Below are 17,962 nucleotides of genomic sequence, written 5' to 3' on the forward strand. Positions count from 1 at the left end.
CTTTGCTGGGAGCATCCCGATTTGGCACCGCGAACTGGCCTCCGCCGATTGGCCTCCGGTAATTGGCCGCCGGTACAATCGGACGCCGGCCCAATTGGACGCCGACCCAATTCGACGCCGACCCAATTGGCCTCCGGGAGGATTGGACGACGCACAGTTGAATTAAATGCGCAAAGGAATAGACGTACGTTACGATTTGTTGGAGTAAATAAGCAAGTCAGTTTAATATGCTTCTATCTTCTCAGTAGTTGTACCTTATACATTTCGCGCTTGACACATTTTTAATATAGATTGAGAATAATTATTATGCTTTATGATGTTTATTAAGAGAAAACAATTCTTCACTCGCTAAAACTTAAAGATGTGCATAATCAATTAATTTATAGTCTATACATGAGTAGTTATTTATATTTACAACAAATATTAAAAATAATGTTAGATGTTAGAATGAAAATAACATTATATTTCAGCGTTTCATCGACTTAATATTATAATAAAGCTTAAACATGTATATTATTATGCATAAATGCGTATTTTAAGATAGTATGATTGATAAACTACGTAGGTACTGGGTGCCGGACGAAATCCCGAAGGCCGAAATCCCGAATGCTGAAATCCCGAATGGCCGAAATCCCAAAAAATAAAAAAAATACAAACATCAATAATTGCGCAATTTTTGCAAGAGAGACAAAAACCCATTTTTGCGGAAAATGGGTTTTTCCGATTGCGCAATTTTTTTTCAGGAGAGACCGTTTTGTAGAACGAATGGATTTTGTGTCTCTTGTAAAAATTGCGCAATTCACTATTGCGCAATTATTGATGTTTGCATTTTACATTTTTTTTATATTTCCACAAAAAATGGGCTTTTGTGTCTCTTGCAAAAATTGAGCAATTATTGATGTTTGTATTTTTTTTTCCGGGATTTCGTCCGGCACCCAGTACTTAAGTAGTTTATCAATCAAACTACTGAAACATTTATACTTAGCAGATAACTTACTTAATATTTTGTTTGTAATTTCATACTATCTTAAAATACGCATTTATGCATAATAATATACATGTTTAAGCTTTATTATAATATTTAGTCGATAAAACGCTGAAATATAATGTAATTTTCATTCTAACATCTAACATTATTTTTAATATTTGTTGTAAATATAAATAACTACCCAAGTATAGACAATAAATAAATTGATTATGCACATCTTTAAGTTTTATCGAGGGAAGAATTTTTTCTTTTAATAAAAATCATAAAGCATAATAATTATTCTCAATCTATGTTAAAAATGTGTCAAGCGCGAAATGTATAAGGTACGACTACTGAGAAGATAGAAGCATATTAAACTAACTTGCTTATATACTTCAACAAATCGTAACGTACGTCTATTCCTTTGCGCATTTAATTCAACTGTGCGGCGTCCAATCCTCTCGGAGGCCAATTGCGTCAGCGTCGAATTGGGTCGGCGTCCAATTGGGCCGGCGTCCGATTGTACCGGCGGCAAATTACCGGAGGCCAATCGGCGGAGGCCAGTTCGCGGTGCCAAATCGTCCTAGACCCTCCCAGGATAAACGTCCCAGCAACATGTCGCTTTGTGAATGGCTTACACTAACATTTAATACCCGTGGCCGCTTAATAACTGGACGATATACAAATGGCATGCAGTCACTAGATTATCTTTATTTACTATTTTTTCCTGGGGAATACGGACTATCGCTTCTTCCAGATTCATCGAGGTGAGATCGGTCCATTATCGGATGAAAGTGTTCAATCTTTTCATTAGTTTCAACTATATTTTAGGTTATTTTCAGAAAACCCGGTGTCTCTTATATACCACTGTCTGAAACATATTATATTCAATGATGTTTACATTTCCAGTGCAATCGACATCGAATAGAACATCGTGTAGTTACTTTGGTCTGAAACCTTATTCTTTGGTTTCTTTTATTGTCTCTCTCTGTTACGCCTCAACTTAAACCTTCACAGGTTACTTTACTTTACTGTAATTTAATTTATTTTTTAATCTTATTGACGTTTTAAAACAGTGTTAAATTAACCACTACTTATATGCACTGCCAAAAACTATTGGTTCAAATAATCCAGTCATTCATTTTGCTACAAATTTGCTGTAAAGCGTAGAATATGGGTAGTGCTCAATACAATAGTGAATAGACGCTAAAGAGTATACTTACATAAAATTAATAATCATTTATGTTTTATGTAGCTGTATGCACTTCGTATAAGTACACTTTATTTCGACCGAAAATAAATTTAAACTAATATCTTTGTCTGTCGTTCTTTTTTTAAGCGATTATCTCTTCCTCGCCGTAGTTCCCTTGATTGAGGGTAGTGATAACTCTGGAATAAGTACTCCAAAACTCTTGATTAATCTTCTCCATCTCTACAAATCCATGCATACTTTGTGGTATTTTCAGTTTTTCAGTAAATTGTTTCACTTGGCCACTTCACGTCATGGGTGTTAAACCTTTGCCCCTTTTACTGGATACTTTGCCCAAAATGCTACCTTTTCAACGCTTTCTGGGCCACGGTATACAGTATGTCAAAATATTTATAAAATACGATGCAAGAACACATAGACAGTTCTGCTGTTGCATATTTGCGCAGTATCCAGGCATCGGTTCTGTATTCCGTCCAGGACACACAATATCGACGATATTGTTTTAATATTAAGTTGAATATATTTTTAAGTTTTTTTTGATATCATTAGCCGCTATTGATGATTCAATATAATCTATTATATTTTCACCCCAATTTCACCTATAAATATGTACAAAAATAAAAACATCCTTACGTTTGTGTATACAATATTGCGTTCACTTCCGTCTCGCGATTTCTCTGATAAATTTAATTTTCCCTTTTGGGACGAGAGCTTTTCTCGAGCTTTTGCAAATTATCAATTCCATTTTTCGAGCCGTGAGCTTTCTTTGTCACGCATATAAACTTTGATCGTTTGACATTTGGGGCGAAAAAAGAGTGCTTCGCGCAAAAGTGTTTATAAGAAGCGCTGTGGTTTGCAGCTATTTTTTTAAAACAGCAACGTGATTTTAAAGAAGAAAAAAATAACTATAGAATCACTTTCGGCATCAACTAAATTTACCACCCTTCGGGGATTGAGCTAAAATCGTGGTCTAATACTCATATAATCAAGAGATAGCTTATATTTTCTTAAGGATAGTATAAGTTTCATTTGTACTATGTCAAAATTTAGCTTTTAGAATAGTCAACGATTGCCTGTCAAGAACAATCTACCTAAATTCCGAGAAGGCAATTCATATGCACCTGGCCATATTATCATGGCGCACCGAGAACGGTGAACCCTTAGCAGTTGAACTTAGCAATCGACCTCTCTTTAGTTTTCGAACCTTTACCTTCATAATATAGAATAACCCTATTTACGCTCCCTAACGGCCCCCTACCTATCACTAAGGTAAAGGGCGGTGTGATTTTTTACATTAGTGTTCCCCAAATGGTATTCCGCGGAACCCCAGGGTTCTTTGAGGTCAAATTAAGGGTTTCTTATGTATTTTTAACTTTTTTGTATTTTTAAATTGCATCATATTATGAAGCACTGATCGTGATCCTCTTTTTGATGGTCAAGTAATATGCGACCCTTCGACATATTGGATAAATAGCCTTTTTTATAGTCAGGAAACATACTAAAAATAATTAAGCCCGGACCCCCAGGCTAGAGCGCTGTCAGACCCCCGCCCCCTTCTGGGGGGCATGTATGTTATACTCTATTACAGATTCAATTCCTGATCCATGGATGGTAATATTTTGTTGAGATGTTCTATTATCTTCAATAAATAAATCTTTATTTAAAATTTGTTAGTATATTTTTCACTAGTTTACGATTCCCCACTGAAGAGGACAAAAACGGTCCTGAGTAATATAAGCTATGTGGAATAAGTAATATTATAATATGTTGTTTGTTTTATTTTAATTAATACAATTTCTTTCCATCAATAATCGATAGTTAATCCCATTAAGGGGAGAAAAGCCTGTAACGTTAAATGAAAAATATGATATCACGATAGGCGTCGATGAGTTTTTTTTTCTGAAATAATCTGATATCAATAGAAAAAAGCTGTCTTCGACTGATATTAAATGACTTTTTTATGTTGTAAAGGAATACACCAAGTATATTTTCGACTGATTTTTCATCTAACTGCTTTTAGAGAGAGCGTCGCTTTTTCTCATCATCTTAAAGTAGATCTTTCTTATTGTATGGCACATCTTATCGGTTATTCTGTTCGCTTCTTGATAATCTAATCGCATTTCAAAGATCTTTGATGTCATCCAAGTCAGGGATGGTAAATTATGTACGACTCTTAAATTTTCATTCGTTAACTCTAGTCTTATATTGTATTTATAATATATTATAACTACCACCTATCAAAACAATTTTATTTTCATATTATTGTGTATGTTATTTTGAACGTAGAATTATGAATCAGTCACTCCTTTAAACTGTAAAATGCAGTGACGTCCTGTAAGGGTAGGCAGATTGAGCGTCGCTTGGGGTGGTAGTTACTCGAAGGGCAGCAAATCGAGGAGAATCATCTGGGAGATATAGAAATAGCTACCTAAACTTAGTACGTAATAACGAAAATATCTTTTATAAAAAAATCCAGGTCACTGGTTGGAAGCAAAATATATTAATTAACATAAAAGGTTTAACAGGACTGTATTTTTTTGTTAGGTTCGCGATGTCTAGTTTACTTCCGTTGCCCTTTGACGTCCATGGTGACTAGAAATGACACGTGCACGGATGATAAAAAATACTGTATACAAAATGGGGCGTTATTTTGGCATTTCCCAGGGGCGGCATTTTGTCTAGGGACGTCGTGGTAAAATGAACGTATTTATCTTGCCGACTTCACTCTAAAATACCCTGATCACAGATTTTGGACTATAACTAGACACCCACGATGGCCGCGTCGGACTACAGCGCCGTGGGTCCCAGGTTCGAAACCTGGATCTGACAAATACACATATTGTTTTTCAATTTCAGTTTCAGTCAGAGAATGGACCAAATAGATTGAGCAAGTGGCTGACATCCATTTCTCGTAAAAACAAAATCTGTTAATACAAACTTCTACTTTGCGGAGGCCCATATATTATGATCTTATTAGGATCGGACATGGTCGTAGAGAGTTTATATAACATTTGTACGTAATATCTGATAGCGATTTCATAAACCTTATTAACGTGGGTGTATTACTAGTCATAGAATACAAATAAAATTCCTAAGTTTTTTGTAAAGAATAAAATAGTTTATTTCTGAAAGGCAACACCATGTTACAAACGGTTATTGGCCGGAGTGCTGTGTGAAGTTATAAAATGAAGAATTTGGGGTATTTTAGCAAACTTAGTCTATTTAATCCGTAGACTTCACCAAATTTAAGAAGTTGTAGTCAAATATATTCTGTAAATTATTCAATGGAGTTTGTAATCGTCTAGTAATTTGAAAGAAGTTACAATATTTTGAATTAAATATTTGGGTTAATACTTACCTATTTATATTACAACATTTCATGAGAGTTTTTTTATATTATCATCTGAAGGTTCATTCTTTGTAATCAATAAAATACTTACGCATATTCATTTTTAATGCATAAGGACATTTTTTTAATATTAATAAACAACAAAGTAAATTGCAACGCAGGCGAAGTTTTAACTGTAACTACAAGAAGAACAAAAGTGTACAGTAGGTAGTTTTTTTTATCAAAGAATGGGATCAAATATGGCGGCAAAATTCCTAATCACTCGTGACACATCGGTTGGGAAATTCTGGTCTACAATATATTTCGTAAATTCAATTTATTACTGTGGTATTTTAAAATATACAGGATAAACGTAACGTAATAATGGATACGGAATTATTATCAAATGGCGGTGTTAAGCCTCACCACCAGTAATACCATCACCTACCTAAAATAATTATTCAAATAGAATTGTGCAAAACGACTTTGAAAACGCGACAACTGAATATTCGTTTCTTTTTAAAGCGAGTTAGCCACGTAACTAAGCTTCCAAGTCGAGAATTTGCAAGCTCGGTGCGTCGCGACGCAATCGAATTAGGTTCATTCCATTGGTGGTTTACAGTGGAACATTGAAATTAGTCCCACACCTAACAATAGGTATTATACAATTAAAGACGTTTATGTAAGTAAATATCTACTGCTCATGATTATTTGGTTGGTATATATTATTAGACGGCAAGTATTTTATTGGTAATTGAGAAGTATACAATAATCAATGGAAAGTATCATGTATGCATGAGTACTGAGAGTTTTGGAGAGCTAGAGCCGTTTTACACGAGACACCGGTGCATCGAGAGACTGCATTTACACATACATGATAGGGCGCGTTCAGACAGAGACACCGTCCCGTCGGCGGCTCACTCCTCGAGCTGCCGAGATACTTTTTTTTATTGCCGCAGCCAGTTTTCCTGTCTCCATTGTTTGTATTTCTAATTTATGACCCGAAAATATGCGTTTAGAAATGTGATTTGTGCAAAAACGTCAGAGACAAATTAGCTATTCGGTGGCTGCAATAGCCACTGCGGTGTCGAGTGGCTGAAACCTTCGATGTCCTGTGTGAAACGGGTCTTACAGTACATTTACGGTGAATGATTCGGTGTGATTGATTAGTTCATTTGAGTCATTTAAAAAAAAATCTAAATTCATCATCATATTTGAGATATTTGAGTTTTTTTTTAAACATGTACATATTTCTCAGTATTATAAATAACACACAGGTCTGTCTTCATTCAACATCATTCGTGATTCATCAAAAATGATAAATTCATAAATCATCATATCCAGTTAAAAATTTAGTCATTGTATAAATATAGACATACCATTATAAATAATATACTACAGGATTATACACGCGTCCATATATCCTTTATAAATTGTATTATAAATCAGATTTTTCAAAAATGTTTATTTTAACCGAGCTTGAATTACATTGAAAATCTCATTTACACGTTGGAAAGGCGTCGCTTTTCAGCATTCCGCTTCCCAAATGTCTCACGGCCCCAGTTTACAGCGTCGTCACCGTCGCATGAGACGACAAGCTTAAAGCTCCCGCCCAAGGACGTGTTCGAAAGTTCGCTGGCTACCTCACTTGGCTGCTGACGGGTACTGCAATGATGTTGATTTGCACGCAAAGTGCATTTTAGTGTATGCTAGTCATGGCACTCGAAGACGTGGATATGGAATGGATTGCGAGTGGCAATGGTGGCTACGTGTTACTGATTTGAATATACTTTGTTTCAAAGCAGACAGAAATATTCAATATTCGCATAACTTATAAAAATAAATAGGTGTTGTATAAAATAATTTTTCTTATGTACCAGCGATGCACGTTAAATTTCCAAAAGAACGACAGCATCGCATCTATTCTATACACAACACTGCTATCGGCCGCTATCGGAGGCTATCGAGGGTTGTTTTTCATATTTTTGTATCGAAGTATTATAATTTTTACAATAAGTTAGTTGTGATTGTTACAATAAGTGCTATGTTTTAATAGCACCTCTCTTGATTGTGCTAAATTTTAGAGTGAGATGCTTAGATGGCTAACTTATTGTAACAATTATAATGCTTCAATACAAATATATTATGATAAACTACCTTTGATAACCGATAGCGGCCGATAGCAGTCTTGTGTATAGAATAGATGCGCAGGTATTAAACACTGGTTGAATAATATACAGGGTGTATACGACGGAATGGGATGTTAGTATGACCTCGGAAGACGCGTGAGCGACAGGGATGTTTTTAGCCATCGCGTGGTATTCAACAATATATATTTTTTTAATAATACTTATATCTATTTAAATTTCCCACAATAAACGCCCTGCTATCATTCAACAATGTTAAAATCAGCAACGTAAAATGAAATGTTACGAGTATATACATAAATCTTTTATAGTAGATTTCAACTACACTAAATTGTTTATGTTTGATCGTACGGAACCTCAGTATTAGTCATGCATCTACGTCACAAAATGTGCTACGCTAAAATAAAGAGGGGACATATGACTAAGAAGAAGGAAGAATAATAATAAGGGAAATAAAATCAAGTTGACAACATTACATGAAAGACAGAGTAACAATAAAATTATCGAATATCGAAAAAGAAGAGTTGGCAACAGAAATTGTTGTCAACTCAGCTCAAAAATATATTGAAATAAGTTATGGAACAACAAATTTGAAACATGGACTTCTTGAATATGGGTCGATTATCTGGTGTCCTTATGAGGTTTCCTATAAGCTTATTTTAGAACGCGTCCAGAAGAAATTTCTTCGATGTCTTTATTTTAAAACATTTAACTATTTTCCTTTCGATAATTCGTCAGATGATTGTTTTCCGACTGCCTTTCTATAAGGCATGCTTACTTTTCACTCTCTTGAATCTCGTCGGTCTCTTCTGCTGTTGAAACACTTTTGCCTGTTATCGCGAGGGATGGTTTCCAATCCTGGTGTCCTAATGAATTTGAATTTCCATGCGCCTGTCAATTACCTACGTGGTCGCAGCCATGATTTATTCTGGATTGGAACCGTTTCCTCGTGTCAAGCTTATCAGGCACCATTAGCGAGGGGTGCAAGATTAGTAAATGCGCTCCCTAAAGATATAGACATTTTCAATGATGTAATTTGCATTTTGTTTTTGAAACTGTATTTTTCTGTATAAAATTGTATGTTTTTCGTTCTCAAAAATTATATTTTTCTGTACTAAATTGTACTTAAGTATGTTTTGATCATTATTTTTTTGTTATTATTATTGTTATTATATATATATATATATACTTATTTTTCTATATTCTCTTCTCTCTTGTGAGGGTAATGTTTGACTTATAATGTAAATCTCATGTTGTGTACGTCTTGAATTTAGATTTGTAATGTCCACAATGTTTTGTATTCTTAAATAAATAAATAAATATAATAAAAATATGCTTGCCAGGTATAACGTGAAAATGTCACTAAAGTAATCAGGCAGACAGTTCACGATGTACATAATAGAAGAAATGGTCATGTTATCTACAAAATACACTTCCAAGGAGGCACTAAATTACTTAGAATTTGTTGTATTGACGTACTCATTAATATCAGGGGAATAAACAGACTTATGGGGACGCCTTCACACGGCAATAGATTTACTTAAGCTGATGACGATTATAAATCACGATACATTTTGTTGTTTACGAGGATTTGGGGAAAATAGATCAGACTCGGGAAGATGTTTTTTTGCGCCACGAATTATGATTATTTTATTTCTCTGTGCGTAAAAGCCTTTAGGTATACTGAAAACTTGCAAGCACCGTGTATTACATTTATCAGCCTGTTTATATAAATTTTCTCTTTCGACTGAATGTTTGCCGTGACTTGTAAATTCTTTACGACCATACTGTGTGTGCATAAAACACATATTTGAGTTTATTATTTGCAGTTTGTATCGTTTATTATTGAATTAATAATAAATTCGTATTTCATGTGGAAATAACACGCAATGAAAGCAACACCGTGTTTGAAATAAATGACCATTCTGTATTACGGTTATGTTGGTAGCTCGTAATATTAATAATATATCATGTTTATGTGCCTATGAATTTACTTCTGCAAACATTTTATATGAAGCTTATGTTTATTATTATTTCCACGAGAAACACACGTTTGACTTTATCAATTATTAAAATTACCTACTACTTTATTTTTTTTCATTTTTATGGAGTCTTTTCACGTAAATGTCAGTAATATCAACCAATTAATTCAAGAGTCCTAAACGAAATACAATACCGTCTTGAATATCAATTTGGTAAAATACTGATATAAATGGCAAGTATCGGATGTCATTAGGTTTGATTGATTTCATTATAAGTAGATAAGTTATATTTACATTTACCTACATACATTAATCAATCTATAATTAACTGTAGTGGTTTACGAATAATAATTGGACATAGTTATGCAGAAAATAGCCAGTCCACAAAAAATAAAAATAAATGAGATATGATATAGATCAGATGCGAAAAGGTTTTCTCTACGCTCTGCTGAAAATAGCCAAGCCGCATAAAAATTATTCATTTTACATACATTTTTAATACCACGTTGTTGCTAAAGTACCATTATCTCAGCTCGACATTCTTGTGGACTGGCTACATTCTGCATAACTACGTTCAATTCATTTTATGAGACTAGGTGAAATAATTTGTTTTCGAAAGGGTTCCTCTATTGGACATTTACCTAAAAGTTATTGTATACTAAAAGGAATTTGATTAGTTTAGTTTTGTCCAACAAGCGGCTCCATAGAGCTAGTAATAATAATATGTGAACGGCAGAAAATATGCAGTATTTTTCCCGTTTCTTTGTGTGTCCATATGCCTGAAATCATTTTCAAATTTTAATACCATATCGAATTAAAATAAATAATTAATATCTACTTTCCTAATTATTTTTGTGTTATTTTTTATGATTTTAAATCCTATTTATTATGCTTCAAAAACGGTTCCATGGATAAATTGAACATTATATAACACAACATGAATAAACAGAATGGCGACAAAACAGAACAGCGATAAACATAACTATAACCTTTCAGGAAAAATATAACATTTATTAATGAAACTGTCGTATCTCTATTTTATGTTGTATACATTTTTAATAGAATAGGTTTTCAATACGCTATAAAAAACCAAATTATATATTTCTGCATTAATAATCGCCGAAAAGCCTTTATTCAACGGGACTCAACTCAGTGTTGCTGGCAAGCTCGGCATATATCTCGTCTTAATCAATCTAATATTTCCAAAATGCTTGGGTGAGTAGGTACAATGAAATAATGAGTTTGATTATTCTGTCGAGTTGTGCATGATTATCAAAATCAAACAAATAAAATGAGGTTTTTACGCCAAATGGCCAACATGCAGTGATCATAACATATATTAAATACTTATATACATTTCGTTTATAAACTTAAGTTAAATAAGTATTTAATTAATAAATAGATACGACAAAAATGAATGTTTTGTTTTTCTCTTTGTCACTGTTCTGTTTTGTCACCGTTCTGTTTCTTCGTTATATCATGTTCTGTTTTGTCCGGTTACCAAAAAAATACCTTTTATAGGCTCGGAGTTTATTCCTTTTCTTTTCTTAGTAACATTAAATATTCTCATTTGGCCTATAGGTATTAATTAATATTGGCAATGGCACATAGATCTTCTCTGACACTTAGTGCTTTTTATATTTCAGGTTTGTATTTTTCATTACTGATAATGTCAATGGTATTGATGCACGTTACCACCCATCTGTAACAAATATCACATTGTAAATTTTGCAAAGGTCGTTTGTTGGAGAATAAAAAATGTAATGGCCCGTTCGCATGCGGAATAATGTTTTCTTTTTTTGCGTCGGGCGATGATAATAAGGTTAGTTGGTTTATTGCTGTTTTCCCATAATATTAAAAATGTATCTTTATCGTGGTCGTGCGCCGGTTGTTTGGCCATGTTTATGACATACGTATCGATGTGTCGCTAGCAGCCGATGGGTTTAACACCATGACTGCCAATAACTTTCATAAACTCTCATTATTAACCATGTATTAAATTCGGGGTCCCGACAAAACCGCCCGAACCAAAACCGCCCGGACATTACCGCCCAGACATTGTCGCCAAAACAATTTAAAAATGATAGGGTACTAGTCGATTGATAGTAGTGAAATAATCACACAATAATATATCAATTGTGACTTCATAGGGACACCCGGGATGAAAAGCCAGAGCCTTGTAAATCGGATTACAAGGGTCGCTATCGATTGTTATATGATATTATATTATGAGAGTGGGTCTATTGTTTGGGCACAGCATCAGTTGAAGTATAGCCTTATGGTGGAAAGGGTTCAGAAGAAATTCTTGAGACTCCTTTACTTGAAGTTGTACGGATACCATCCGTGGCTTTATCCAACTCACTTTCTTTTAGGTATGCTTACATACTGCAGTCTGCAATTTAGAAGAGATCTTTATTTAGCTACGTATTTTTTCGACTTATACGAGGTATACACGAGAACTCTGCCATTCTGGGCAGTGCTGACCCTGATGACAATTTTAGAAATAGAGAGCATCAGTTGTTTATTCTCATAAGGTGCAGAACCAACCTGCCACTGGTAATCCCAATTGGGAGGGCGATAACTATGTTCAACCAAATTGCTTCGGGTGTTGATATATTCCACTAGCGTGAGGGTGAGTTTTGGACTTTAGGTGGATGCTATTTTATAAATTCTTAAAATAGGGTCTTCTTTGCAAACTCGGTGTACTTCTTTGAACTTCTATATATATGTATAATTGTATTTTCACAGCTTTTGTATGTTTATACTAACCAACCTGCCACTGGTAATGCCAATTGGGAGGGCGATAACTATGTTCAACGAAATTGCTTCGGGTGTTGATATATTCCACCTACGTGAGAATGAGTTTAGGTGGACGTTGTTTTATAAATTCTTAAAATAGGGTCTGCTTAACTCATCCGGTGTACCTCCTTGTACCTATCTAATTTATTTACTCATCTATCTCTTTTTTTATGTAATACTGTTATATTTATATATCTTTGTTTCTAAATGTCATGTTGTGAACGTCTTAAACTTATAATTTGTAATGTCCACAATATGTTGAAAAAAAAATTGAAATTTAATTGAAAGATGATAATGTTTTTCTACTAAAAAGTTATTTACCTATATTTTACGGGTTATTACTGCAAAATCGTGTTTCCATACTTAACACTACGTACGCGTGTACCACACATCGTTATTAGTATGTATTATAGTGCTTTATTGTTTTAAAATAATAGTTGACTCCTTTATAGCTTTGTATTGCGATAAGGATTAATATTGCTTACCTACTAAAAGTCACACTCTTACGAGTATAAAACTAATTTTCAGTAAACTATTTTAAGTGTATTATGAATTGCCTACTGAATTAAACTTTTCTTTAGCTGTTTTATTGTTCTTCCGTTGTCATGATGATTTTTTCGTTATTTCGTTACGTACTTTTCTTTTGATAAGCTTCTTTGACAGTTTTTTTGGTAATCCTCACAAATTGTCTTGATCCAGCGCAATCAAACTGTTGGCGGAAGACGGTTTTTTTTAGATCACGATAGTTACAATATTTTAAGCAGTAAGAGCCCTCTGTGGGTCTATTCTGTACTTATCGACTGCCAAAGTGATAAATGTTTTCAAACTTAGGGAAGGTTTGTGTCAAAGTATTAGTACTGATTGCAACAACTACAATACGTTGGTTGTAATTGTTGCAATAAGCGCTACCTATCTTGCTGCTGTTAATAATATAGCAGTTATTGCAACAATTACAAGTATTACAACCAACTTATTGTAATTTTTACAATAAGTGCTAATACTTTGATACAAACCTAACCTAAGTTTGATAATATCTATCACTTTATCACTTTAGCGGTCGATAAGTATAGAATAGACCCACTGAGCGTTCTTGGATGCAGGCATAATCCAAATGCATTATCTGATGGCCAGTATAATTTACCTTTTTGGAATTGGCCAAATTAGGCAGATAAAACGACCTCGTATTCTAGTGTGTAAGGCATTGGCTTCTCATCTAGAAGTTCCCGTTTCGATTTCCGATAATGTCATAAAATATTAATGTTTTCTTCTTAAAGCCTAGGTACGTATGCGATCGCTTCATGTATAGGTACTACTACTATACTACTTTTTCACTACGCCGTTGTGATTGGACATCATGACGTATTATAGTGTTAATAATAATTCGATGGCCCAGAATTGAACAGTGACAACTCAAAAAACGTAGTATTGTGATAATCATGTTTTACAATTTGAATATTTATTTTACAATACGCAAGATTTGACAAGTTTTAAAAGGAACATGCCAGAATATAATATATTATATTCGAAATAATTGAAACGTATGGTCAATCACCAGTTTTAAATGGAAACAATTCGAAATGGATCCGTACAAAACTGGTTTTGTTTGAAAGTTTGTAAAATTTTATATGGATTTTTTGGCTCTCAAGGTATCTAAATTATTTTTTTCGAATTGTTTCTGTACAAACTGGCAAGAGCCCATTTTTACCACGTTTGTTAGCTCGTATTCTTGTTTGTCTGGTGGTTCATTTATCCAGTACAAATCTTGCAACCGATTTTTAACTAGCTTCCCGACTAGCTAGACATTTGGAAATTTTAGGATATATCAAACACGATGCCAATGCATTCTTTTAATTCTTTTAGACATATTTAAGTAGAATTGAATTCATTTTCAGTTACTTCTGTTTTGTATGAAAAGTTATTTCGGAAGATATCTGTAATCCAATCCACTATTATTGGTTGCTAAGGGGGTGGTCCTAGCAACTAAATTATTAATATATACGTGCGTTACTATGGAAATCAAAACGACATTTCCGTACCTATTCTATATTTGTTTGTTTGTTGCAAAAGAGCAAAAAAATGATTTGTTCACAATTGCCTTATTTATCCTAAATTATTAATACATTTCATTTTCAAGTTTATATAATTCAACAGAAAATTTAAAGACGTGGTATGTATAAAGTTCTTTTAATATTGTAATTATTTACGAATATTTTAATTCCAATATCGCGAAATGTCGAATTTTTGACTTGTTAACGTTCAATACTGGGCCATCGATATGATATAGGTATACATATTATTTATATTAAATATTTATTTTCAAAGGAAGACATAAATAATGTAGGTGTGTAATATTACTTATTTCTAAAAATAAATCCGAATTACGTATATCCTATCATAATATATTAAGTAATATTCGGTTGCTTGAATGTACGTATACATTGTATAAGTAGTTAATTTACAAACAAACATATATAAGCAGTTTCCCTTTACGAGATATAGAACTAATCTAATCGTAAAATAAAATACATTTCTTGGATTACAAGCGTTAAATTACCTAATGGATATTCGAAACTCTTCACATTTCTCGAATCCTGATACCGCCTTTTTTAAATAATCTCCACCTGCAGCGGGAAAATCGCTGATTTTGCAACCGGAAAATGGATTTTCATCCGCCATCTTGCTTTCCCCGCCGCCGACATCATCTTGGAAAATTCGCATGCATAGATTTTCGTATATAAAATAAAAATATATGGCTCACCTTACGTTAAAGTCATTTATTTTTATTGATATTATATTTTGTTAGAAACATCTCCAGACTTTTTTATATGTAACACTATGTTGAGAATATTCAATACTAAGTGATTATTTAGCATTTTCCTCCACTCAGAATATTATGGGAAATATTTAAATACCTAACGAAATAAATACAAAAATATTATTAAAAATCATCTGCGTAGTTTTATCTTATATAATATTATGCTTTGAATTTTTTTGTTCGTAGTATTTATTATTATTTTATACTTTGTCTTTTTTTGTTTTTGTGCAGTATTATTTCATTATATATTTGTCTCGATTTATCTATCTGTAACGCAGCGCACACAGCACGTACATACACTCTCTCTGACTGCCAATGGTATGCAAAGCTAAAAATAAGCTGTCTAACTCTGACCCATGTAAATTTTCATGTTTGCGTCTTTGTTGCGCGATGAAAATACATATAACACATACGTTGCATCCCTCTCATGCGCGCCGCACTTAATGGCTTATGGTTTCACTCAAACCCATTCACCGTATTGTATTAGCTAGTAAGTAAGTTATAATAATTAACATAGTCATAAAAATTTATTGTTTTAAAACAATACCAATGAAACTCACGTAAAATACAACGGCTGTATCGAAATAGATACATACACAGTTATATTGCTCTGCATAATAAATTATATACAAATATTATTATTCTTAGCCAAATAGTATTACTACAGGTGGCATTGCAAGTATGTTTTTTTAAATTATAATAAAGAAAAAAGACAGAAACATGTTTCATATTAATAATAAAGTAACTGTAAAAACTAACAATGACGTTATTTTCATTACAGATATTCCTGGGCATCATCATTCCTGTTGATCATAGAACACAGAATAATATGTAAGTAATATCTAATAGTTTTTATTGAATTTCGTGATACATAATATTATTTAAAATAGATATTTTGTTATCGATATGTTTCATAAATGAGGATATTTGTAACCCACATGTTCTGCTATTTTGAGATAATTGTAAAAACACATTAATTAAATTGCACATTAATTAGAACTGAAACTAGTACATTTTCTTTTTGCAAATATATTAGTGAACAATTAAAAAAATCGAATAGCAAAATAATATATCATTAACATCACTATGATTAGCAAACAATCATATTTAAAGTTTTCGTAAAATATAAAAAAAACGCGGTGATGAATATAAAAAACTTTGCAATCAACCTCCAGTTTTATTTTATTTAACTAACAAATGCAGTTATATTTGATATTTTTATTAAAATGATGGAAAAGTAACTACTTTCAAAATCAGAATTAAGAAAAATATCAAATAAAGTAAAAATGTACGTTACCAACTTCGAAGCTCAAATAAGCATAATAAATAACTTAATTTAAATTTTCGTATCACCTGTACATTTTGTAATAACAACAGAGTCGGCAAATTACTTTTTTCCAATTGAAAAGTTCTACTTTCCAATTAAATTAAATTTATGCTTTCCAATGTCAAGACGCACATTAGGCATACATCGCTCATGCGAAATTGATTCGCGGAATAAATGGAATTGAAAATCAATACCTCAATAATAAAAGCTCTCCAAAGTGTATTTACTTTTCTTCGTCGAATTTATGTGACTTTTAATGATATAAAGCTACATATTGTATGAATATATTTTTGTTTCATTTGAGTATTTGAAACTTTCACCGCATCGTCATGTTATTTTTCTCATTTTGATTGTTGACGTTCCTACAATAATTATTACTACAGGAAAAATAATATAATCTCATTAAACTTAATATAATATTCGAACATCTTTTATACAAGAAACCAACTTTTTGCGTTTTGAATTGTGAGTTCCTGTAAAGGTGACTCATCAGTGAAACGGCAAATAATTTACAACTGTAGGCGCGACGAAATTTTGGACTCGCTCGCATTCACTGAGAAAACGTCGAGTTAGAAGCACGTCACTTTGCTTCGTGATGGCGACGGGCCAATTAATCCTTAAATCGTGTAAAGATGACTAAAAACGTTACCCATTTACTTTAAAAAGAAAACACGTCAATGAATATATTATTATTTTTACTAATAGAACAATAAACAGAACATAAAATGGACGTAGGTATGTTGGATTTATATGACAAATAATATTTCGTTTGACAGGCGTCATTTGCACCCGCGACCCACAATCCGCGCATCGCCTAGCAACGATCTTTTTAGACCGTGCCTCAACTGATGTACGGCCTTAAGAATACACTCTAAACGTGAATTGGCTCCTTGGGTCTATATGCACAAGGCGGCTATCGGCGGCTACCAATGAAAGTTTATCGTATTTATGTTAACTGTCTTTGTATTCATGCGACCGATGAATCGTTATATAGTTAAGCGCCTGGATGACAACAATAAATAAGGAGTAATGTATGAGATATTTTTGCGGGTTTAAGGATTGGTTTGGGATCATAATCGGCCCAACCATATGGCAATAACTATGTTCAATCAAATCACTTCAGATATTGATATATTCCACTTGCGTGAGGATAAGTTAGGTGGACGTTGTTTTATAAGTTTTTAAGATAGGGTCTATCAACTCAGTGCACTTTATGTGCTTCTATGTCCCTTTGTTTTTATATTTTTTGTTATTTTATTATTTAGTCATGTTACATTGTTAACACTTATTTTTTGTCATGTCATATGTAAAATAAATGAATTTGAATCGTAAAAAACAAAAAATATAGTGTTTTCATGAAAAGCAGTAATCATGATAGGTAATACTT

General features: G+C 33.0%; 1 long non-coding RNA gene across 2 annotated transcripts in view; it reads left to right on the forward strand.

Annotated features, from left to right (window-relative positions):
* LOC147074004 (uncharacterized) overlaps positions 1–17,962 on the forward strand; it is a 745,768-nt gene that overhangs the window by 644,222 nt on the left and 83,584 nt on the right. For both annotated transcript variants that reach the window (XR_015070354.1, XR_015070353.1), the window contains exon 6: positions 16,030–16,079. This is a non-coding gene — a long non-coding RNA (uncharacterized LOC147074004). The remainder of the gene's footprint in view (positions 1–16,029; positions 16,080–17,962) is intronic.

This window comes from Rhyacophila brunnea, unplaced genomic scaffold (assembly GCF_057557595.1).
Source record: "Rhyacophila brunnea isolate RB1 unplaced genomic scaffold, BYU_Rbru_1.0 scaffold_17, whole genome shotgun sequence".
Lineage (NCBI taxonomy): Eukaryota > Metazoa > Arthropoda > Insecta > Trichoptera > Rhyacophilidae > Rhyacophila > Rhyacophila brunnea.